The 25,897-nt window shown below is 35.9% G+C and overlaps 1 pseudogene; it reads left to right on the top strand.

The window, feature by feature from the left end:
- The window catches only part of LOC127683704 (heterogeneous nuclear ribonucleoprotein F-like), a 97,283-nt pseudogene that overhangs the window by 66,338 nt on the left and 5,048 nt on the right, over positions 1-25,897 (top strand).

Genomic DNA, 25,897 nt, shown 5'->3' on the forward strand with positions numbered 1-25,897 from the left:
GGAACGAACAGACATCTGTATTTAATAACTCTCAATATGAATGGGCTCTGCTCACCTATAAAAAGAAATAAGCTAACAAACTGGATACACAGACAAGATCAAGAATTTTGCAGCATGCAAGAAACACACCTCAATAACAAAGAAAGACACTATCTCAAAGCAAAAGGATGGAAAAAATCTTCCAAGCAAATTGCCCCAATTAAACAAGCTGGAGTTGCCATCCTAATATCAGTAAAATATACCAGTAAAATAGACTTTCAACCAAAAGTTATCAAGCATGATGAGTAAGGACACTATATATATTAATCAAAGTTAAAATCCACCGAGAGAAAGTCCCAGTTCTGAAAATCTATGCTCCAAATGCTAGGGCACCCACATTCATAAAAGATACTTTAGTAAAGCTCATAACATGCATTGAACCCCACACAATAAGAGTAGGAGACTTTAACACTCCACTTTCATGAATAAATAGGTCATTGAATCAGAAACTATACAGAGACACAGTGAAACTAATAGAGGCTGTGAACCAAGTGGATTTAACAGATGTCTGCAAAACATTTCACCCTAAATCAAAAGAATACACCTTCTTCTCAGCACCTCATGGTACCTTCTCCAATATTGACCATATAATTGGTTACAAAACAACTGATACAAGAAGATTGAAATAATACCATGCACACTATCAGATCACCATGGCCTAAGACTGTTTTCAAGAATAGCAAAAACTACAGAAAGCCCACATACATGTGGAAACTGAACAACTCAATGATAACTTGCTCAGGGAAGAAATAAAGAAAGAAATTAAAGACTTCCTTGAATTTAATGAAAATGTTGACACATCATATCCAAACTTATGGAACACAATGAAAGCAGCCCTAAAAGGAAATTTCATAGCACTGAGTGTCCTGGTAAAGAAATTGGAGAGATTGTACACTATTAAACTAACAGTATACCTGCGACCTCTAGAACAAAAGGAAGCAAACTCACCCAAGAGAAAATCAACCAAATAGAAACAAAGAGAATATAAAAAACAAACAAAACCAAAAGTAGGTTCTTTGAGAGAATCAACAAGATAGATAACCCCTAGCCAAACTGTCTAAAGATCCCAGAGGCAGTACCCAAATGAACAATATCAGAAATGAAAAGGGAGACATAACAGAAATGGAGAAAAATTCAAAAATCATAAAATCCTAATATAAAAGCTTATATTCAACAAAACTGGAAAATTTTGGATTTAATGCAGAATTCTACCCGACCTTCAAAGAAGACCTTACACCAATTTTCCTCAAGCTATGCTATGAAATAGAAACAGAAGAAACATTACCAAATTCATTCTATGAAGCCACAATTACTCTGATGCCTAAACTACAAAATGGCCAAACCAAAAAAGAAAATGTCAGACCAATCTTGCTTATAAATATCAATGCAAAAATACTAAATTAAATTCTTGCAAACTGAATCCAAGAACACATCAAAACCTTCATTCACCATGATATAAAATTAACAGGATATAAAAATAACTCGAATAAATCAGTAGCCTTTCTATTGAAACATGATAAGCAGGCTGAGAGCTGAGAAATTAGGGAAGTAATGCCCTTCACAATAGCCACAAATAATATAAAATATCTTGGGGTAACTCTAACCAATCAAGTGAAGGATATGTATGACAATAATTTCAAGTATCTCAAGAAAAAAATGAAAGAAGATCTCAGAAAATGTAGACATTACCCATGCTCAAGGATCGGCATAATTAATATAGTAAAATGGTCAGCCTACTAAAGACAATCTACAGATTCAATGCAATCTCCATCCAAATCACAACACAATTCTTCAAAGACATGGAAAGAGCAATTCTCAAATTCGTCTGGAAAGGTAAACACCCATATTATTAGCAAAATATTTCTATTATTAGATATTTTCTTTATTTACATTTCTAGTGTTATCTGCTTTCCTGGTTTCCCCCCTAAAATCTCCTATTAGATTATTAGTATTTGGGTAAACACACAAATACTAGCAAAAATATTTTTATTATTAGATATTTTCTTTATTTACATTTCAAGTGTTATCTGCTTTCCTGGTTTCCTCCCTAAAATATCCTATCCCATCCCCAATCACCCTGTTCACCAGCCCACCCACTACTGGCGAAATCACCATCCCTGACCTCAAACTTTACTACAGAGCAATAGTGATAAAAACTTCATGTGATTGGTACAGAGACAGACACATTGATGAGTGGAATAGAATTGAAGACCACATAATTATAAACACTTGATCTTTGACAAAGAATTCAAAAATATACAATGGAAAACAAGAAAGCATCTTCAAAATTGCTGCTTGGTCTAACTGGCTCTCTGTATGTAGAAAAATGAAAATAAACCCATATTTGTCACCTTGCACAAAGGCCAAGTCCATGTAGATCAAGGACCTCAACATAAAACTAGCTACACTGAATCTAACTGAAGAGAAAGTCAGAAAGAACCTTGAAATCATTGGCACAGGGGAAAATTTCCTAAACCGAACTCTAATGACTCACGTTCTAAGATCAAGAATTGATAAATGGGACTTCATGAAACTGGAAGGTATAGGACATAGTCAATAAGACAAATTGGCAACCTACAGATTGGGAAAAAAAAAAAACTTCACTAACTCCAAATCCGGTACAGAACTAATATCCAAAATATATAAAGAACTAAAGAAGCTATTCACCAAAACCAAACAAGCCAATCAAAATATGGAGTATAGAAGTAAACAGAGAATTCATAATAGAGGATTGTTAAATAGATGAGAAGCACCTAAAGAAATGTTCAAAGTCTGTAGTGATCAGAACAATGCATGTCAAATCAACCCAGAGATTCTACCTTATATCAATCAGAATGGCTAAGATTAAAACCTCAGGTGACAATGTTGTGACAAAAGGATGTGAAGAAAGTGGAACACTCCTCCATTGCTGGTGGGATTACAAACTGGAACAACCACTCTGTAAATCAATCTGGAGGTTCCTCAGAAAATTGGAAATAAATCTACCTGAAGATACAGCAATACCACTCGAGAATATACTCAAAAGTTGCCCCACCATGCCACAAGTGCATGTGTTCCATTATGTTCATGCCTTGTTTGTTGTAGTCAGAATTTGGAAACAACCCAGATGTCCTATGACAGAAGAAAGGATACAGAAAATGTGGTTCATTTACACAATAGAATATTACTCAGCTACTAAGAATGAGGACATTCTGAGTTTTTCAGGCAAATGGATGGAACTAGAAAATATCATCCTGAGACCCCAAGTGAGGTAACTCAGACCCAAAATGATATGCATGGTATGTACTCACTAGTAAGTGGATATTAGACAACAGCAGCAGCAACAACAAAAACAACAACAAGAGCAGAATGTACAAGATGAAGTCCACAGAACTCAAAAAGATAAACAAGCTGAAAGGCCCAATTAAGGAAACCTCAGTACGATTTGGGAGGGAGAAAAAAGCAATCATAAGGGAGGAGGGAGGGAAAGACTTGGGAGGGAAAGTAGACAGGGTTGTGGGGAGGACCTGATCTAGTATTAGTTGAGGGAAAATGACTGAAACCCTGAGGGCCAGCAGAAAGAATGGAAACTGGCAACCTTGGGAGGTAGAAAGTTGGAAGTTTCCTCCAGAAGGCACCAGAGACTTGAGAGAGGAGAGACTCTCAGTACTCAAAGAAAGTGACGTTAGATGAAATGCCTGACAGCAGGGAAAATGAACTTAAAGAGCCCACCTCCAGCAGGATGACAAGGCATCAAATAGGGGAGAAGGTGGACATCTCACAGTCATAACTCTGACCCATAATTGTTCCTGTCTGAAAGAATTGCAGGGATGGAAATGGAGAGAAGCCTGGGGAAAAGAAGTTCCAGTGACAGGCCCAAAGTGGGATCCAGCTCAAGGGGTCATCCTAAAGCCTGACACTATTACTGAGGCTATCGAGCAGTCACAAAAAGGGACCTAGCATGACTGAACTCCTGAAGCCCCAACAGCTGAAACAGACAGATGCAGATATTTGCACCCACCCAACCAATGGCCAAAAGCTGCTGACCCATGTGATTCAATTAGATAAAGGCTAGAAGAAGATGAAGAGGATGGTGACCTTTAGGAGGACCAGTGGTCTCAATTAATCTGGACCCCCAAGTTTTCTCAAATCCTGAACCAACCAGGCAGCACATACCAGCTGATATGAGGCTCGCAACACATATACAGCAGAAGGCTGTCCTGTCTGAGTCCAGTCAGAGAAGATGCACATAATTCTCAAGAGACAGAAGGCTCCAGGGAGGTTAGAGGTCTTATGGGGAAGGGGGTGTTTGGTAGGGACATCCTCATGGAGACAGGGTTGAGGAGGAGGCATGGGATGTGGAACAGTCAGAGGGTGGACTGGGTGTGTGGGAATCAAATCTGCAGTGTAAGTAAATAAATACATAAAGATTAAAAAAAAAGTACCTTGATCTATCTTTTATTCTATATGATGTGGTATCATGGTATTTAATTCTGCATAAGAAAAGAGTTCCAATTCCGTCTATGAAGCCACAATTATGCTGATACCAAAGCCACACAAAGATCCAACAAAGAAAGAGAACTTCAGACCAATTTCCCTTATGAACATCGAAGCAAAAATACTCAATAAAATTCTTGCCAACCGAATCCAAGATCACATCAAAACAATCATCCACCATGATCAAGTAGGCTTTATCCCGGGAATTCAGGGTTGGTTTAATATACGGAAATCCATCAATGCAATCCACTACATAAACAAACTCAAAGAAAAAAACCACATGGTCATTTCATTGGATGCTGAAAAAGCATTTGACAAAATTCAGCATCCTTTCATGCTTAAAGTCTTGGAAAGAACAGGAATTCAAGGCCCATACCTAAACATAGTAAAAGCAATATACAGCAAACCGGTAGCCAGCATCAAACTAAATGGAGAGAAACTTGAAGCAATCCCACTAAAATCAGGGACTAGACAGGGCTGCCCCCTCTCTCCTTATCTTTTCAATATTGTACTTGAGGTACTAGCTCGGGCAATTCGACAACATAAGGAGGTCAAAGGGATACAAATTGGAAAGGAAGAAGTCAAACTATCATTATTTGCAGATGACATGATAGTCTACCTAAGTGACCCAAAAAACTCCACTAGAGAACTCCTACAGCTGATAAACAACTTCAGCAAAGTGGCAGGATAAAAAATCAACACAAGCAAATCAGTGGCCTTCCTATACTCAAAGGATAAGCAGGCGGAGGAAGATATTAGGGAAATGACCCCCTTCACAATAGCCACAAACAGTATAAAGTATCTTGGGGTGACTCTTACCAAACATGTGAAAGATCTTTACGACAAGAACTTCAAGACTCTGAAGAAGGAAATGGTAGAAGACCTCAAAAAGTGGGAAAATCTCCCATGCTCATGGATCGGTAGAATCAATATAGTTAAAATGGCCATTTTGCCAAAAGCAATATACAGATTCAATGCAATACCCATCAAAATCACAACTCAATTCTTCACAGAGTTAGAAAAAGCAATTAACAAATTCATCTGGAATAACAAAAAACCCAGGATAGCTAAAACTATTCTCAGCAACAAAAGAAAATCTGGGGGAATCAGTATCCCTGACCTCAAGCAATACTACAGAGCAATAGTGTTAAAAACTGCATGGTATTGGTACAGTGACAGGCAGGCAGATCAATGGAACAGGATTGAAGATCCAGAAATGAACCCACACACCTATGGCCACTTGATCCTCGACAAAGGGGCTGAAAACATCCAATGGAAAAAAGATAGCCTTTTCAACAAATGGTGCTGGTTCAACTGGAGGTCAGCATGCAGAAGAATGTGAATTGATCCATCTTTGTCTCCTTGTACTAAGCTCAAATCCAAATGGATCAAGGACCTCCACATAAAGCCAGACACTCTGAAGCTAATAGAAAAGAAACTGGGGAAGACCCTTGAGGACATTGGTACAGGGAGAAAATTTCTGAACAGAACACCAATAGCGTATGCTCTAAGATCAAGAATTGACAAATGGGACCTCATAAAATTACAAAGTTTCTGTACGGCAAAGGACACCATCAAAAGGACAAATTGGCAACCAACAAATTGGGAAAAGATCTTCACCAATCCTACATCAGATAGAGGGCTAATATCCAATATATATAAAGAACTCAAGAAGTTAGACTCCAGAAAACCAAACAACCCTATTAAAAAATGGGGTACAGAGTTAAACAGGGAATTCTCACCTGAAGAACTTCGGATGGCGGAGAAGCATCTTAAAAAATGCTCAACTTCATTAGTCATTAGGGAAATGCAAATCAAAACAACCCTGAGATTTCACCTTACACCAGTCAGAATGGCTAAGATTAAAAATTCAGGAGACAGCAGGTGTTGGAGAGGATGTGGAGAAAGAGGAACACTCCTCCACTGCTGGTGGGGTTGCAAATTGGTACAACCACTCTGGAAATCAGTCTGGCAGTTCCTCCGAAAACTGGGCACCTCACTTCCAGAAGATCCTGCTATACCACTCCTGGGCATATACCCAGAGGATTCCCCACCATGTAATAAGGATACATGCTCTACTATGTTCATAGCAGCCTTATTTATAATTACCTGATGCTGGAAAGAACCCAGGTATCCCTCAACAGAAGAGTGGATGCAAAAAATGTGGTGTATCTACACAATGGAGTACTATTCAGCCATTAGAAACAATGAATTCATGAAATTCTTAGGCAAATGGATGGAGCTAGAAAACATCATGCTAAGTGAGGTAACCCAGACTCAAAAGGTGACTCATGGTATGCACTCACTAATAAGTGGATATTAACCTAGAAAACTGGAATACCCCAAACATAATCCATACATCAAATGAGGTACAAGAAGAAAGGAGGAGTGGCCCCTTTTTCTGGAAAGACTCAGTGAAGAAGTATAGGGCAAAACCAGAACAGGGAAGTGGGAAGGGGTGGGTGGGAGGACAGGGGGAGAGATGGGGGCTTATGGGACTTTGGGGGAGTGGGGGGCTAGAAAAGGGGAAATCATTTGAAATGTAAATAAAAAATATATGGAATAAAAAAAAAAGAAAAGAGTTCAATTCATGCAATTTACAATCCATTCTCATTTTAAGACTTGCATGATCGTGTTGAACTTAGTACTGTTTTTCCCCCCCAAAGGATTCCCTGTGGTACAAATGTGAAATAATTCTAAATTAAATTTTTTTCATCATTTTATATAGCTCTAAAGATACAATGAATTTATTAAGAAAGCATATGGTAAAAATTTAAATACTTATTTTTGCCACTTAGAAGTTAGTACTGAAAAAGTTTCCATATCATAGATTCCAGAAGCATGCTCATATGTAAGAAAAGCTCCATTCTGTGACTAGAGTGTGATCTGAGACTGGCTCTGGTATTCTGAAAGGAAGCAATCATGAAACTCTACTTGAACTTAGAAACAACTTTAACTGATAATACTTATTTGCCCTGGTAGATAACTATCAATATGCAATCTGGCACAATCACTGGCAGGAGATAATACAAGAATTGAAATTTTAGCATTTAAAGTGAAAAACACTGTGTTAAAAGCTTTATTGATTACTTCAATCCTATGTCACATCAAAGGTATGTCTAAAGCCCTCATTCCCACTTTGAGTGCTTTCCAACAATTGAAAACTTTCAGAGATCTATTAATAACTTTAAGGAGCTGAAAACACATCACACCACTCAATTTAGTGAAGAAAAGAGTAAATGATCTTAAAAGCAATGATGATCATATTTCAAGATACCATTACAATAGCAATGATTTAGCTACATGCCAACTTAAACTGTATCTGTATTTTCACACTGAAGAATTATGAGTCATAAGAGTTGAGTATTATCATACAAACTGATAGAAATTGTGTTGCTTATATTGGGTGCATTACAATAAGCATAGTACAGCATATTTTCTTAGAATAATGGCAGTAGTGATATATTTGTAGTTTGCATGCTGTAGGGGTAGCAACAGAAAAATATGCACAAGAGTAACAAAATCTTCTGTCTTTAAGTATAACTCTTATGAAGATAAAAGGGGCTATGAATTTATATAGATAGAGATGTTTTCTTTTTAATGTACTTGTTAAAACTGCAGCCCCTGCTGTGATTGCAAATTAAGAGAAGCCATTTAGAGAATTAATACAATTAAATGAACTTGTTTTTGCTCTTTAATATAGTAAAATGATACCTCCTATGAGGAGAGAGAATGGTTGGCACTGAGCTTCCATCTTTTCTGCTTGTATATGTAGTTGACCAAGTGAAGACAGAGAATCACAGCCTTTATCTAGCTAAATAACAATGGTGTCCCCAGAATCCAAATCTACTTGCAGTGTAATCTTTGACCATAACGTTCAAGATTTGAGTGACTAAAATTTCTCATTTTGTTTTTCATTTTCATTTGTGCGTGCATGTGCATACACTTATGCACATATATTGTTGCATGTTTGTTTACATGTGTGTATGTGCAATTGTATGAACATGCATGAAGAGGTCAGAGTAACATGATGGTTATTTCTTGCTTTATTACTATCCACTACATTCCCCTGAAACATGTTCTTCCACTGAACATAGAATCAATCTCCTAGAAAAACCTGAAGTAATATATATGTTAAAAACACATGACAGATTGAAAGTAAAATATTGCTCTTGGCAAAGTGGCCATATTAACTATATTAATCCTGCCAATCTATGAGCATGGCAGAGTTTTCCATTTTCTGAGGTCTTCTTCCATTTCCTTCTTCAGAGAAAGATTCATTGCAATACCCATCAAAATCCCAACTGAGTTCTTCATAGAGTTAGAAAGAGCAATTCTCAAATTCATCTGGAATAACAAAAAACCCAGGATAGCTAAAACTATTCTCAACAAATAAAGAACTTCTGGGGTAATCAGTATCCTGGACCTCAAGCAGTACTACAGAACAATAGTGTTAAAAACTGCATGGTATTGGTACAATGACAGGCAAGTGGATCAATGGAATAGGATTGAAGACCCAGAATTGAGCCCACACACCTATTACCACTTGATCTTCGACAAAGTAGCTGAAAACATTCAGTGAAAAAAAGATAGCCTTTTTAACAGATGGTGCTGGTTCAACTGGAGGTCAACATGCAAAATAATGCGAATTGATCCATCTTTATCTCCTTGTACTAAGCTCAACTCCAAGTGGATCAACGACCTCCACATAAAGCCAGACACACTGAAACTAATAGAAAAGAAACTGGGGAAGACACTTGAGGACAACAGTACAGGGAGAAAGTCCCTGAACAGAACACCAATAGTTTATGCTCTAATATCAAGAATTGACAAATGGGACCTCATAAAATTACAAAGTTTCTGTAAGCAAAGGATATCATCAGAAGGACAAATCGACAACCAACAAATTTTGAAAAGATCTTCATCAACCCTACATCTGACAGAGGGCTAATATCCAATATATACAAAGACCTTAAGAAGTTCGACCCCAGAAAAGCAAATAACCCTTTTAAAAAATGGGGTACAGAGCTAAACAAAGAATTTTTACCTGAAGAACTTCAGATGGCTGAGAAACATCTTAAAAAATGTTCAACATCATTAGTCTTTAGGGAAATGCAAATCAAAACAACCCTGAGATTTCACCTCACACCAGTCAGAATGGCTAAGATTAAAAATTCAGGAGACAGCAGGTATTGGTGAGGATGTGAAGAAAGAGGAACACTCCTCCACTGCTTGCGGGAATGCAAATTGGTACAACCACCTGGAAATCAGTCTGGCAGTTCCTCAGAAAACTGGGCACAATACTTCCAGAGGACCCTGCTCCACCACTCCTGGGCATATACCCAGAAGATTCCCCAGCATGTAATAAGGATATATGCTCCGCTATGTTCATAGCAGCCCTATTTATAATAGCCAGAAGCTGAAAGAACTGAGATGTCCCTCAACAGAGGCATGGATACAAAAAAAATGTGTTATATATACACAATGGAGTACTATTCAGCCATTAGAAACAATGAATTCATGAAATTCTTACACAAATGGATGGAGCTGGAGAACATCATACTAAGTGAGTAACCCGGTCTCAAGAGATCAATCATGGTATACACTCACTGATAAGTGGATATTAGCCTGGAAATTTGGAATACCCAAATCATAATTCACATATCAATTGATGTCCAAGAAGAATGGAGGAGTGACCCTGGTTCTTGAAAGGCTCTGGCAGCAGTATAGGGCAATACCAGAACAGGAAATTGGGAAAGGGTAGATGGGGGAAAAGGGGGAGGGAAGAGGGCTTATGGGACTTTTAGGGAGTAGGGAGCCAGCAAAGGGTTAATCATTTGAAATGTAATTAAAAAATATATCGTATAAAAAACAAAGAAAAAAATGCACTGAAAGGAGAAGAGAGAGAAACTGAGCCACGTGTGAAGGAACACAATCTTGTTTTCTATGCAGGTATCAACTCTTGCAGTAGTTTGTTTAGGCCTGCTCTTTCTTCATTAAATTGTCTTGGCTTCACTATCGGGAATTAAGAGTATAAATATAAGATTTATTTCTGAAAAAAAGAAAGTAAAATATTTCACTATAAATAGATCATGGATTTATACAATATCTTTATGGAGCAATCTATATAATTAGAGGAAAGTAAATTTAACTCTGTTCCTGGTTATTGTTCCTACTAAGAATCTACAAGAATCTGGATGAGAGAATATGAAAACACCTTGCAATATTAATGGGAATTCTATATCAAATTTTAAAAGTTTGGTAGTTGTGCTAACCATGACTAGACTTTTCTAAGTAAAGAATAAGTGAATTAACCTCAACTATTCATTTCACACCACACTGCAGGCACATTGCAGGCACACTACAGATTAAATGTTTAAAATTGGTGTTTGCCTCCTAATTTCTTAGCAATTCATTAGATAGGATGCACTTTTCTGAAATATAGAAATTCCCAGGCAATGAAAAATAACAGTGATCATGACTAGTTATACTTTCTAATGAACTATGTTTTAATATGTTTAGCTTTTGCCTCAGTCCTTCAACTTAAAAAGACTGACTTGGAAATTAAAGATGCTCATTAGCAGTTACTATCTGGTATTATTTCCAGATGCTTTGATGCTCTTTAATAAATATGCATAAGAAACTGCAAAAGAAAATTGAAGGTTAAAATGTGGCTTCTCTCTCACTTAAGATTATTTTTATACACGAAGAACTGAATTCAAGCAGAGCAAGAGCCTTGTTGGGAAAAGAGACTTAGTAGATAAGAGACTAGGAATAGGGTTGTTTTTCAGACCATTTTCTTTCTTTCTTTCTTTCTTTCTTTCTTTCTTTCTTTCTTTCTTTCTTTCTTTCTTTCTTTCTCTCTCTCTCTCTCTCTCTCTCTCTCTCTCTCTCTCTCTCTCTCTCTCTCTCTCTCTCTCTCTCTCTCTCTTTTCTTTCTTTCTTTTTCAGTAGTAAGGCAACATACTTATTATTACAGAGGACTTGAGATTGCTTCCCAGCACTCATGTTGGGTAGATCAGAACTTCCTGTAATTCCTACTCCAGGGGGCTCAATGCCCATTTTTGGCATCCACAGATGTGTGTCCCATTGGTGAGGCAAACACATAGACACATATACATGAATAAAAATAAGCCTTTAAAAAAGAATAAAAAATGAATAGGACAAAAATGGTGGTAATACCATGCAACACACAACCATGTAGATGAATCTCAAAGGAGTCATCTTCAGTGAAAATAAGCTAACCCTGCAATTTTATATATAGCATAATTCAATTTGTGTATTTTTGAAATGACAAAATTATAGAGATGCTTGCATATGATTATGGGAGAAAAGTCAGGTTTAAGGCAGAGCAAAACAGTATAAATGCCCACACAAGTGCTTGGTATGCATAAAACTGGGGAAATTCAAATAAAATTAGTATATTGTTCTAGTGTCAAAATTCTGATTATGATATTGTACTTTAATAATGCATGGTATTCTCAGTTGGGAAAGCAAGGTGAAAATTAGATACTATTCTGTATTATTTCTGGTAAATGCATATGAGTCTACAATTCTTTTAATTAAAAATATGAAAATATTGATTGACTTTTCTAATGTGTATTGAAAAGAAAAAAATCTATTCTTTTCAGACCAGTTTTTTAAGATCAAGTATATGAGCCTTAGAAATCCCTCAGATGCAATAGACAAGCTTAGGTTGACATTGGAAAATCTCTAGGCACAACCAGAATCATTTAATAGATCTTTACCAAAGCAAGCCACACATTTAACTACAACTGTGCCCATTAAAAGATGAAGATTGGCTGAAATACCATTCCACATCTGTAGCACATAGTATCTATGCATGAAAGCATTTGTTGCCCATTAGGGTGAAGGCTATATGTGCTCTAACTTGATAGATGTGGGGATTACTTTTAGAAAACCCTTTTCCATCATTAAGGAGGCACAAATAGCCAAAAACTAAATGATTTATTCAAGTCTCCTATTCTAATAAAGATAAGCACAAACACTTAAAAAACTGGGAGACAAAAAAGAATATTAAGTCTCATGTGCACTCTTATGATAGAATTAAAAGAAAGACCTAAAGAACAGCAAACTCCAAGCAGCCAGCAACCTTTATGCCGCACTTGCATTGAAACAAACAAAATCTGCAAAATTTGAGGTAACAAAATTGAACCACTCCTGGGTCAGATGATGAGAATCTGTAAAAAGATAATAGATTTGCCTCTATTTTCATTGTGACTAAGCCAAGAGTAAGAAAATAAACAGAAAAAATAAAAATCGGGCCAATAATTGAATAATAAATGATTAATATTGTCTAATATACCAGAAGCATTCAAGCAACTCAATAAGAATGCAGAAAACATTAGAGTCAGTAGTATCAGTGATTATTAAATATGCAATCAGACATAAACCTTCCCAGGATATTAATAGAAGAAAGCTTGCATAACTCGATGACACAGTTTACAGTTTAAGTATGTTAAAAAATGTACATAATAAGGAAGCTAAACTGGGTGGTACAAATGTAAATACTCAGCAGGAGAAAGCTTTGTAAACTTCCTATCATGTTGATGAGAGTGCTGGGAAAACTGCTGACAATGCAAACTCAAAGAGAGAAAAGTAATCTGGTCAATAAAATTCCCATTTCAATCTTTACCTCAAATATTTACCATTTCAATATTTATCTGTTACTATTACCATTTCTCCCCCACCAATGACCCCATTTTCAAGGCTCAGGGAATGTAGATGAATGAGGAGCAGAAAGAATATTAGAACCAGAGGTAGAGAGACAATTGGGTGGAATACAGATATCTAAATATGAATTAAATTTAGAATTTTGCATTTAAAGTAGCTGTAATTTTTGTATGAGATTCTAACATTAATGGGCCTTATAACACCCTGAAGTTTTATGTGCAGGTAATTATTAATGGGAAGGACCAGACTTATCCTCAGTGTGAAACCACTACATAGTTCCACATGGTCCTACAATGTAGCCCACCACACTCATTTAAAAAACTTAACAAAACTCTTTGAGTCTCTCTTTCTCTCTGTGTCTCCCTCTCTCTGTCTCTGTCCTAATATCTCTGTCTTTCTCTTTCACACACACACACACACACACACCATAAAAATAGAAGAGTGGTAGAAGGCAAAGTTAACTTATTAGTTGGAATAAGAAGAGAACAAGAGAGAACAATGGATTAAAACACCATATACATGGATAAATTACAGTAAAACATATAACCACATGCAATTAAGACTAGTGAAAAATAATATGGAAAATGCATTGTGTAATCCAGGGTATCAAGTACAGAAGAGAGGAGAATTTGAATTGTAATGAGAACCCTCTCCCTTCCCTCCACTGTGGGTCAGAATCACACAGCACAATGATCCTCCGAATCACTTGCTACTTTGTAGGTCATTGTACACATCACAGAATCACATTTTATCTTTTAATTAGTTTTTATTTCCACTTTCAGAGGGAAACTAAGTCCAGGATGCTCATCATCTCCATATTCCAAACCTTATAACATCATTTTCTCTTTCAGGGATGCCCATATGGCATGACTCAGATGGTTTCTTTACATCTTTCTAATATGAACAGATCAATCCACTAGAGGGTTAAATATGACAGTCTTGGTTCTCCATTATCCGGATGGATGAAGCTCTCATGCAGCTATGAATGTGACAGACATAAGTATCCATTATAGGATGGTAAAGAAGCACATCTTGTCTATTTAGAGAGTCTAATTGTGCTCAGTGAACTCCCCTGTGCTGAATTCTTTATATATTTTTATTTTAACATACAATATGTATTTCACATGATGGTTTGTTGGTTCTAAACATGTGAGTTATGATATTTATATTTGGCTGTATAGTATTTCAATGGTATGCTTAGTTTTGATCTTGTTCAGAAATTTTACAAAAAATATTGCTTTGATGGCTCAAACCAATATTCTATAAACAGCCTTACCTTGCTTTCTATCTTTTTTTTTATTCAATGTACTTTTTATTTACAATTCAAATGATTTCCTCTTTTCTGGCCCCCCACTCCCCGAAAGTCCCATAAGCCCCATTCCCTCCCCCTGTTCTCCCACCCACCCATTCCCACTTCCCTGTTCTGGTTTTGCCCTATACTGCTACACTGAGTCTTTCCAGAACAAAGGGCCACTCCTTCGTTCTTCTTGTACCTCATTTGATGTGTGGATTATGTTTTGGGTATTCCAATTTTCTAGGTTAATATACACTTATTAGTGAGTGCATATCATGACTGATCTTTTGAGACTGGGTTACCTCATTTAGTATGATGTTCTCCAGCTCCATCCATTTGCCTAAGAATTTCATGAATTCATTGTTTCTAATGGCTGAATAGTACTCCATTGTGTATATATACCACATTTTTTGCATCCATTCTTCTATTGAGGGATACCTGGGTTCTTTCCAGCTTCTGGCTATTATAAATAGGACTGCTATGAACATAGTGGAGCATGTATCCTTATTACATGCTGGGGAATCCTCTGGGTATATGCCCAGGAGTGGTATAGCAGGACCTTTCAGAAGTGACGTGCCCAGTTTTCTGAGGAACCGCCAGACTGCTTTCCAGAGTGGTTGTACCAATTTGCAACCCCACCAGCAGTGGAGGAGTGTTCCTCTTTCACCACATCCTCTCCAACACCTGCTGTCTCCTGAATTTTTAATCTTAGCTATTCTGACTGGTGTAAGGTGAAATCTCAGGGTTGTTTTGATTTGCGTTTCCCTAATGACTAATGAAGTTGAGCATTTTTTAAGATGCTTCTCAGCCATCCGAAGTTCTTCAGGTGAAAATTCTTTGTTTAACTCTGTACCCCAATTTTAATAGGGTTATTTGTTTTTCTGGGGTCTAGCTTCTTGAGTTCTTTGTATATATTGGATATTAGCCCTCTATCTGATGTAGGGTTGGATCAAGGACCTACACAAAGAGCCAGACACTCTGAAGCTAATAGAAAAGAAACTGGGGATGACCCTTGAGGACATCAGTACAGGGGGAAAGTTTCTGAACAGATCACCAATAGTGTATGCTCTAAGATCAAGAATTGACAAATGGACCTCATAAAATTACAAAGTTTCTGTAAGGCAAACAACACCATCAAAAGGACAAATTGGCAACCAACAAATTGGGAAAAGACCTTGCTTTCTATATTACAGTTTACTTGCTGTATTTCCTCTACTGGGAACTGAGCTGCATACCCTACTATTTTCTTCTCATAGATCCCTGATGTTTGTACTATTTAGAAAGGATTACTGTATAGGGGTAAAGCTCCAAAAACCACAGCTTATCAATATGTATGATGAGACTTTTTATTCTTTGGTCTTCTTTCACATGGAAACACTAGATTTCATATCGCCAAGTAATGCTAGTTATGAGATCTTCTCCCTTTACAAGGTTGAGTCCTAACAGATGGTGACTAGGGAAGAAGTGATATGTGTTTAAGCGATCACCAGATGCAATTCATCCTCATGTACACAGTTATCATATAGGCTAGTGAAAGGAGCAGACATAGAAGATTATTATTAAGATCTTTCCTCAAACCTTAAGTTTTCAAGACCTGTGTTCACTAGTTGTATTTGAGTTTTAAACTGAGTATGGTGCTGCAGATTTCCAAAGAGTTTTTCACATACTATGGAACTATAAAATTCTATTTTACATGACGTAAATTAATTTGAACTTTTTTCAAATTTTAACTCCTTTTTTATCTTTTATTTGTTTTTTTTTTTTTGTTTGCTTGTTTATGATTTTACTCTCCAGGTTTTATTCCCCTCCTGGTCCACGCGCCGACTGTTCCACATCCTATACCTCCTCCTTGAGCCAAGGACTTTATGAGGATGTCCACATCACCCACCACGCACCCCACCAGACTTCTAAACTCCCTGGAGCCTCAAGTCTCTGAGGGTTAGGTGTAACTACTCTGACTAAACCAAGACCCAGCAATCCTCTGCTGTATATGTGTTGGGTGTCTCATATCAGGTGTTGTGTACTACCAGTTTGTTGGGGTCCAGTGTTTGAGAGATCTTAAGGGTGACCCTGTAGGAGTACCAGCAGTCTAAATTTGAACTATTTTAAATAATTTTGGTCAAAAACAAATAAAAACCAAGATACATTTACTTGATAATTTTGGTGATTATTACTCAATCCAAAATAGTTATTTATGAGTTAGAACAATGACACATACATGTCACCCCAAGATATGAAAAGTAGGAGGAGTTTGGCTAAAAGTCTGGGGGCAACTTGATCAGCAAAACAATTTCCAGACTTGTTGGGCCTTGAACGCAAAACCTGCCTCACTAAACTGAAAAAAAGAAAACAAATAAACAAAAAAAAACTGATCTTGTGGTAATACATAAATATAAACACATATGTACAAAATTACATAAATACTGAAAATTTTTACATCCACTTGATTAAAACTTTTCTGTACATCACATTAAACTTACTCACACTTCTCTTATTCTTGGCTTTTGGTGTTCAATAAATTTTTTCTGTAATATCTTTTTTTTTCTTTTCCCAATAATTGCAAATGATAAAATTGACTTAAGGCTGAAACTAAAGATACACTGAAAAATTCTGTGCGGATGATCATGATTGCCAAACCAAAGTGATGTAAAACTCCAGTGCTGTTGACAGTATAATAATGTCTCTATTGAAAACTATGACATGAAAACAATTAAAAATATTCAGACTTAGATTTAATATGAATAATTTGTGTATGTGTGTCTAATGTAATATTGAAGATGCATACAAGTGTATTTTTACTTTTGAAGGTCGTTTTACATTTAAAACATGTTGCATAGTCAAATATTGTGTCTTACACAATGAAAATGGATATCTCTTCTTCATACTTTTTTCATGAATTATTTGCTGCCTGCTCATTTCAGTTTCTGGCACAATGCCAAACAATTATTTTACCAGGTAATTTTGAACAAGCTGCATTAATAGTGTTATTTTGACTGTGATGTTTTCTTTGAACACATTATGTTTATTATGGTAGCTTTAGAATGCATTTACAAATCCCAAAATGTCATTAAATTTTCTCTTTTATAGGCATGGAAATAATTTTGTGGCAGTTAATAAGATAATCCCATTTGATGAGTAATATAATTTCAGTGCCTTTATAGAAAATATTCATAAGTATTTTACTTTTCTAATCCTCCTCTGAATGATCAATGAGGTTTGATTAGAGATTTTGATGTTGCTTAAATGCAATGGCATTGTTTCTGATATTGAATATTACAAGGATATTATTCCTTAATACATTTTTGAGAAGTTAATGCACTTTGTTAACTTAAATAATTAAAATTATTTTAACTACTTTTATTTTATCTATGCTTTAAGTACTAGAAATGATAAGTAGATTGAAGTAAAAAATCACATCAATTTTGGTAAACAAAATTAAATTGAAATTTTCTAAGTTCCTTATACCACAGAACTTATTTAAAAATATTTGCCAAATTAAAGTCATTTTTCATATACTGTTAGAATAATTTTAAGTTTTGATAAAAAATAATAAAAGATCTAATATTTAAACATTTCACAGACATAGAAAACTAATTCTAGTTGAAAACACTTTCTCTAAATCATGGTTCTTGTGCCGTATATACAATTATCACATAAAGATTTGATTTGATACTTTTGTTCTTATAATATCTCTTGTGTTTCCTGTCATTAGTATAATGAACAAAAGGTTACAGTGGTATTTTTGAATGACATGTTAAATGATTAAATAATATTGCCCATAGAAAGTGCGCTAGTCATAACTAACTTCCCTGTACCACATATATGCTCAAGATTTATTTACTTTCAATATTTGTTTATGAAAGAGAGTAACTAAATATTATTTGTATTTCTAAGCATAGTTTATTTATCTTAGCACAAAGCAGTTTAATTCTATAATTCTATCCATTACTCTGCATGTATGAGACTGAATGAATTTTTGTATAATCTCCAAGTTTTCTTTATTCATTTACAAATGGGTTTCTACAGAGTCTATGTCTTAGGAATTATAAATAATGGACTTATATGATATCTTTGTCATGATTTCATTTCTTTTGGCTACATGCCCAGAAGTTACATAGTTGGATCTTGTCCCAGATCTACTTTTAGGTTTTTGAGCAACTTACAAACTTTTCCATAATGTCAGTGCTGATAATTTGAATTACTATCAGCAGTATATGAGTTCATTTGCTCACACCTTTATTAGCATTCTGTATTATATTTTAAGTTATGTCTATAATTATGGGTCTGTTTATGTACCCCCCCCCCAATCACAGGTTCCAGCAGAGGTCAGAAAAGTGTATCACATGCTCTGGGATTAAAGATACAGGCTAGATTTGCCAGTTGTGTGTTCGGGAGTTAATGTATGGTCCCCTTTAAAACTAGAAAGTGCTCTAAATACCTAGTTGTTCAGCACAGTGTTTACTATTTGACTTTGGTATTTATATTAAGCACTCAGTTTGGGATGAAATGTTATCTATTCGTAGTCTTACCTCTGTTTCCTTAGAGCTAATGATAAGCACATCTAGGTTATATGAAAAACTTTCTTGCATCTTTTTTTCAAGATAAAACTCTATCCAGGAATAGTAACATAACCCTTTAATCCTAGGATTAAGTGGTCAGAGGCAGATGGATCTCTGTGAGTTGTACACCATCTTGGTTTATACAGTGAGTTCCAGGAGAGCCAAGATTGTGTTGAAAATCTCTGTCTCAAAAAATAAAATAAAATATAAAATAAAATAAAATGGAAAAAAATGAATGGAAGGGAGGATGAAGTGAAGGAAGGAAGGAAGGAAGGAAGGAAGGAAGGAAGGAAGGAAGGGAAGAATAAAGAGAGAAGAATGGAAGGGAAGGAAGAATGGGAAAGGAAAGGAAAGAAAATCTCATTATGTGCTGAAGAGATGACTCAGTGTTTAGGGTCATATGTAACTTTTCAGGAGATCCCAGATTGAATTCCCAATATTTACATAGCAGCTTCCAAGTATCTGTAAGTTTTTCTGAAGCTTCCTTTGGCCCTCTTGGACCATAGTCATGCAAGTGGTAAGTATATATATATGCAGAGGCAAATCATCTATACATAAACAATAAAATAATTTTAAAAGAAAATACAAGATCTAATCAGAACATTTTCTAATTTTAATTGCACCATTTGTTGGCATGTTTTCTATAGTTCTGTTTTTTTTTTTTTTTGAAGAGGGCTTTGCTTAGTTTTTTTTTTTTTTTTTCATGTCTCCTGGGCAGAAGCTTTTTTGTTTGATGTGAATCACTCCAGCATTTCACCTGTGACATAGACAGACAGACAGACAGACAGACAGACAGACACACACACACACACACACACACAGCTTTTATTCTCATTTCTTGTGAGGTTTGAAGTCACATTCAAAAATTCCATGGCAAGACATAGTTGTGTCATTGTGTCAGGTCTAACAATGAGCCTTTGATCTGATTTTATGTGTATTTGTGTACAGGGTGAAGAATGAGGGTGATGTTTCAGCAGCATCGTGCTTGCAGAGATCTAGGTTCTCAGCATTGTATGCTACAGTGGTTGTCCTTTTGCCAGTGTACCTCTGGCCTTCATTGGGTCAGTGAGTCACTCCTCCTTTCTATTCATATGTTCATGTTCCCTTTTTTATTTGCCAGCATCATGATCTGACTTTTATCATTGTTATCCTCTGCTTTGGTCTTCTCAATTTGTTTCTGTTACTGGGATCTGCAGTATGCCTCAAAATATATGAAGATGCTGGAATGGCTGCAGCATAGAGAGATGCTGGTGTAGTAAGGTGGAGAGAGTGTGTGGGTGTGGGAGTACCCCCATACTGGCAAAGGGGAGAGTGGAAGGCAGGGGTAGGATGGCCGGTTGGTGGAGGGGTAACTGGGAAGTGAGATATCATTTGAGATGTAACAAATGGAATAATTAATAACAATAATAATAATAATAATACAGCAAAAATATTGTTCTTTAATAAAGAATCCATTAGGCCCAAACATGCTGAGGCATTCTAGAAAGAGAGGTAACAACAATGATCCTACTGCATTACACCCACCCTAGATGCATAGTTCTCTCAATGAACTACATTTTAACTTAGGAATATTCTTAAGAAAAAGAGCTCCTATTTGTCATGTATCAAATTTGAACAATCCTATAAAGAATAGGTAATCTTTCCATAGACTGAGAGAGTTGCTTACTAAATATGCACAAGATTTAACATTCTTCTGTAGTCTATAGAGAATGTATCTTTTAATTTTATCACTAGATTCCTTGCAAGATCAATATTGAACATTATGTAATTTAGTGGTATCTTCTATAGGTCTAAACAGACAAGACTTAACATAATTGAACTGTTACAAGTCTATTCTTTCATTGTTTAAATAACGTAAAAAATGAACATTTAATTTAACATTATTTTAGAATTCATATAGCTATGTATTTTATTACTATGATATTAAATATTCTCTGTAATGTCCTTGTAATGCTTTGTTTGACCTGTTAAAAGGATCAGCATGTAGTTTAACAGAGCAACTGCTATGTAATTGTAAGAATGATCAGAAACATGAACAATTGGTAAACCATTCTGATTAACCAGGAGCTTATAGCTTTTAAAAAAAGTGTGCTCCTGACACAGCAACATCTCTGAACATGTTGTTAATTACAATTCTCTGAAATAAGCCTCTGGTGGGAGAAAGGAAGCTAACAAGACTCAGAAAACAATCAAACCTGATCGGCTTGCAACAAATTGAGGCTAGATAAGGAACAAATGAGTGCTGGAGAGGAGACTTGCCCATGGTGTGAGCCTTCTGCAAGTATTCAGGATACTTACACAATGGAACCTTTATGTATCTCTACCTTGTATAGGGTAAGCTTTCTGTGATGCAGTCACTGGCTTGAATCACTCCTGTTTTTAACTACAATTAGTTAATCAATTCATCAATAAATTTTTGCTTAAAATTATGCTTTCGTTCTGATATTAGTGCTTACTGTGGGATAAATTGATGGTTTTACATAATTTTCCAGCATGAGGTTACACATTCTAAGCTTGAAGTATGCTACTCATCTGCTTCCTGTTCTGACATCCATCTTAAGAAGTCCATATGATAAGGATCCACTGAGTATATAGAATAAACCACAGCATAAGACAAGTGTGAAGAAAACTTGCTCACAACCTGTCATATGAAATCTGGGTGCAAAGCGTCTAAAGGGACAGATGCATCAGTGGCCACTGTGCTCTAAAAGCAAAAAATGGGGCTGACTAGATGGCCCAGTATTTTTTTTTTATTGAGTATCTTCTTTATTTACATTGCCAATGGTAAAACCTTTCCCAATTTCCCCCTCCCAAAAGCCCCCCTCCCCAACGATTCCATACCCCTCCTACTACCCTCTGACTTGATGTATATGCCCCTCTACCCAACACAGTCCCACCTCCCTCCAACTTGCCCCCCGCCATCTGTTTTCCAGTATTTTTAAAGGAGTTGCCATGAAACCTGACAATCTGTGTTCATGTTCTGAAATGTACATGGTCTGGAGGAGAGTAGCAATGGTAGAATAGCAATCCCTGTGACTTCTATAAGCATTCTGTGTGGCACACAAACACACACACCCACACACACATACACACACACACACAAATACACACACATAAATGAGTGTATTTCAAAAGCATAAAGTTGATGCTTTGACTTGTGCAGCTTTGAAAGTCATCTAAAACTGTGTGATGTGTTTGTAAATAGTCCAAGGTTTAAATAAACATTTGCTAGTCATCATCTCAAAAAATAAGACCACAGATTTATAAATGTGAATAGACTTCCAAAGTTAAGGAAGAGTTTTAAAAGGGAATTGTTTTTGTCTTTATTAAATACCGTGTACTATCCTAGATAATCTTTACAATGCCATGTTTCAATTTTCATTAGAATATAAAAGAAAGTATAATGAATATAATTGAGTATTGTCTTATTACTACTGCTTTTTCCAAGCTTGTAGAAAGTTAAATGTTTTTCAAGAATTGAGTAGCTCTATATAATTGATTTATGAAACAAAGATTCCATCATTTAATGTTTCCCAAGTTAAAGCTAAATAAAAATTGTCCCACAAACAACTTTTATTGCTCCTAAAATTAGGAAAGAGGTGAATTCAATTCTGGAGAAATGAATCAGTGTGTAAAGAACTTGCTAATTAAACATAAAGACTTGAATTCATGTCCATGGATTATTGTGAAATATTATGATATTGTAAAATATAAAAGCAGTGTAAATCCTAAAGCTAAGCCATAAGGAAAGGGATCCAGGTGGATGATAAGGAATCAGTGGCCCAGCAGCTCAGTGACGGAAACACCAAACTCCTAACTACTAATTTCCATGCAGCAAAGATTATATGCATATATGTGCATGCTTGTTCTTACCTACACACACACACACACACACACTCACAGAGACAGAGAAACAGAGATAGACACACACACATCGCAAAGCTGTATTTTAAAGATTTTACTTGCATAGATAATGCAAACATGGAGGCTGATGTATGTATAACTGAGCTGAATAAAGTCTTATCATCATCTTCAGTCATCAATTGTATTTTGAGACACTTCTCAATGATTCCTAAAATGCATCAATGTGCATGAGAAGAGGTGTTGTCTTGCTATTTGATATTGTTCATGCGTTTTCATTTTTACACCTAGAAAGACCAGAGAACAGATATTTTAGAGTATTTCAAGAGTCGTGTGCTTCTTTCCTTCATTTTGATAATTGAGGTCCCACACTATGCTCCTTGAAAATATTAACTTTGCCAACTGACGTCACAGAGATGCCCCTCTGTTGTTTCCTGATAGTCAACATAAAAATTATGCCTGTTTGTTTTTTACCTTATCTGACTTTTCAATAAATTCCAGGTAATGTTAAGTTCTATATTTAGTTTATATTTATATAGCATATATATATATATATATATATATATATAAAGTACATATAATTACATACTATGAATTTCTATGATCTGAGCTCTAATATCTCTTTGAATCCCTTAACTTATTGAAAGTATAAAAACATCTAACATAGTTGCTAGTGGTCCTTTCTCAATGTTGTAGTTGTGATTCAATGGAATTAAGCCCTATAAAATATCAATTTATAGTATAATTTCTTAGAGAGCAAACAGGTTCTATCAAATATGGTTTTTGGTATTTTTGAAGGCACTGAAACTAAATAAATATAATAACTTCATATTGATATGAATAAATGAAAAGGATTCAGTAAGTTATCGAACTTCACATGAACAATATATTATTTTGAAAAATGCAAAATTTTTCTAAAACTGTGATCAAGTTAAAAATTTAGTAATGATTAATTCAATCAATTAAACAGAAAGTATTAAGACATCAGCAATGTAGTCCCTCAAAATCCATTAAAATGACAAAAATAAGAGAATATATTGAAGCCTCTGAAATTTTAACACATTTTTTTCTATTGCATAGCACACCAGGATGAAATTACATTATATGGAAAGTGTTAGAAAGAAAGGAGTAACCCATATATAGGAGCTGCAAATATATTATGTATTAATTTATTTTTCTTGTTTTATTGAAAATGAAATCTTTTCTTATACAATACATCCCAAGAATAGCTTCCCTTCCCTCTACTACTCCAAGCTCCACCACCAAACCACTAACTCTGTGCTTCTCTTTCTCCCCTTCTGTCTCCTGTCAATAGAGTGGAAGCCCTTCAAAAGAGCAGGATTCTAAGAGGCAACAACCTAGCAAGACAAAACAAAATACAATAAGGCAAGGCAAAAAACCCACATACAGAAACTGAACAAAGAAATCCAACAGAAGAAAAAGAGCCCCAGGACCAAACAAAAATGTCAAACACAACTCTGTTACAACAAGTTGGAATCCTATAAAAGCACAAAGCTAACAGTTACAAGATATATATCTGATGCAGGACCTGGTACAGACCTTTACATGCTCTATACTTGATGCTTCAGCCTCTGTGAATCCATGTGAGTTCTGTTTAGTATATTCAGTAGAGCATGTTCTCATGGTATCCTCTACAGTCTTTTCTCCCACTCTTATACAGAATTTCCTATGTTCTTAGGGGAGGGATTTGATGGAGACCTCCACATCAGACATTCTCTCCAAATGTCTGGCTGTGAGTCTCTGTATCTTCCATCTGCTGCCAGAGAAAGCCTCTCTGATGTTGACTAGACAAGAAACCAATCTATAAGTATAACAGAATGTCATTAAGAATAATTTATTTATTTATTTAAGAAGTTTTGTTCTTTCATTTATTCATTCATTCACTCATTTATTTTCATGTGTCATGATGGGTTCTACCTTGGATCTCTATGATATTCAGTGTCTAGTTCCTGTCCATTCAATCAGTGTCAGAAATTAGTTGGCTCCTCCAACAAATTCTGTGGCACTTCTACCCCAGGGTATGTTGCAGACAGGACAGATTGTAAGTCAAAGGACTGGTACCCATGTTGCTGTCCACATCTTTTTTGGTAGCATACAGAGTTCCTTCCCACTACAAAGAGATTAGAAGGTACAGGTGAAGACTTCAAGCAAGCACAAGTTTGACAACTCCATGTCCAATGAAGTGTGAGGATGTTTTGCTCTGAAATGGGGCCTGGTTGTCAGTTTTTAGAGAGCAACCTTCTGTCCTAGCTTTGGTCTGGCTAGTTTAGGGAATCTGCATGACACTCCTTGACCAACAACTTAATCAAATTCAACCCAGTCCAGACACTGGGGAGCATTGGCTGTCTCTAGGAGATGGCCTTCTTATACTGTATACCCATTACTAGGAATTCTCATTAGGATCATCATCATATATTTCAGGAAGTATCTATTACACTAGGTTTCCACACCACTTCCAAACAGCCATCCCTCAGTTATAGCTATTTATACATATACTCTTTCCTTCCATTCCTGCTTTCTTCAACAACTGATTCCTCCTGCTCCTGCCCGCACCTGCCCAAGACTACCTCAAAATCAATTCCATTCCCCTTCCCAAACATACCCATTCTTCTTCCCTATAGCCCTCCTCTTCACCTAAGTCCTCTTGGTCTATAGATTGTAAGATGATTATCATTTACTTGGTGGCTAATATACACTAATAAGTGAATATAGGCCATATTTGTCTTTCTTGGCCTATATTATCTTACCTTAGATGATTTTTTTCCTAGTTCCATTCATTTGCCTGTAAATTTCATGATTCCATTTTTCTTTTTTTAGTTTTTTTATTTTTTCATTTTTTTATTCGATATAATTTATTTACATTTCAAATGATTTCCCCTTTTCTAGCCCCCCACTCCCCGAAAGTCCCGTAAGCCCCGTTCTCTTCCCCTGTCCTCCCGCCCACCCCTTCCCA

The sequence above is a fragment of the Apodemus sylvaticus genome, chromosome 4 (genome assembly GCF_947179515.1).
Source record: "Apodemus sylvaticus chromosome 4, mApoSyl1.1, whole genome shotgun sequence".
NCBI classification, from domain to species: domain Eukaryota; kingdom Metazoa; phylum Chordata; class Mammalia; order Rodentia; family Muridae; genus Apodemus; species Apodemus sylvaticus.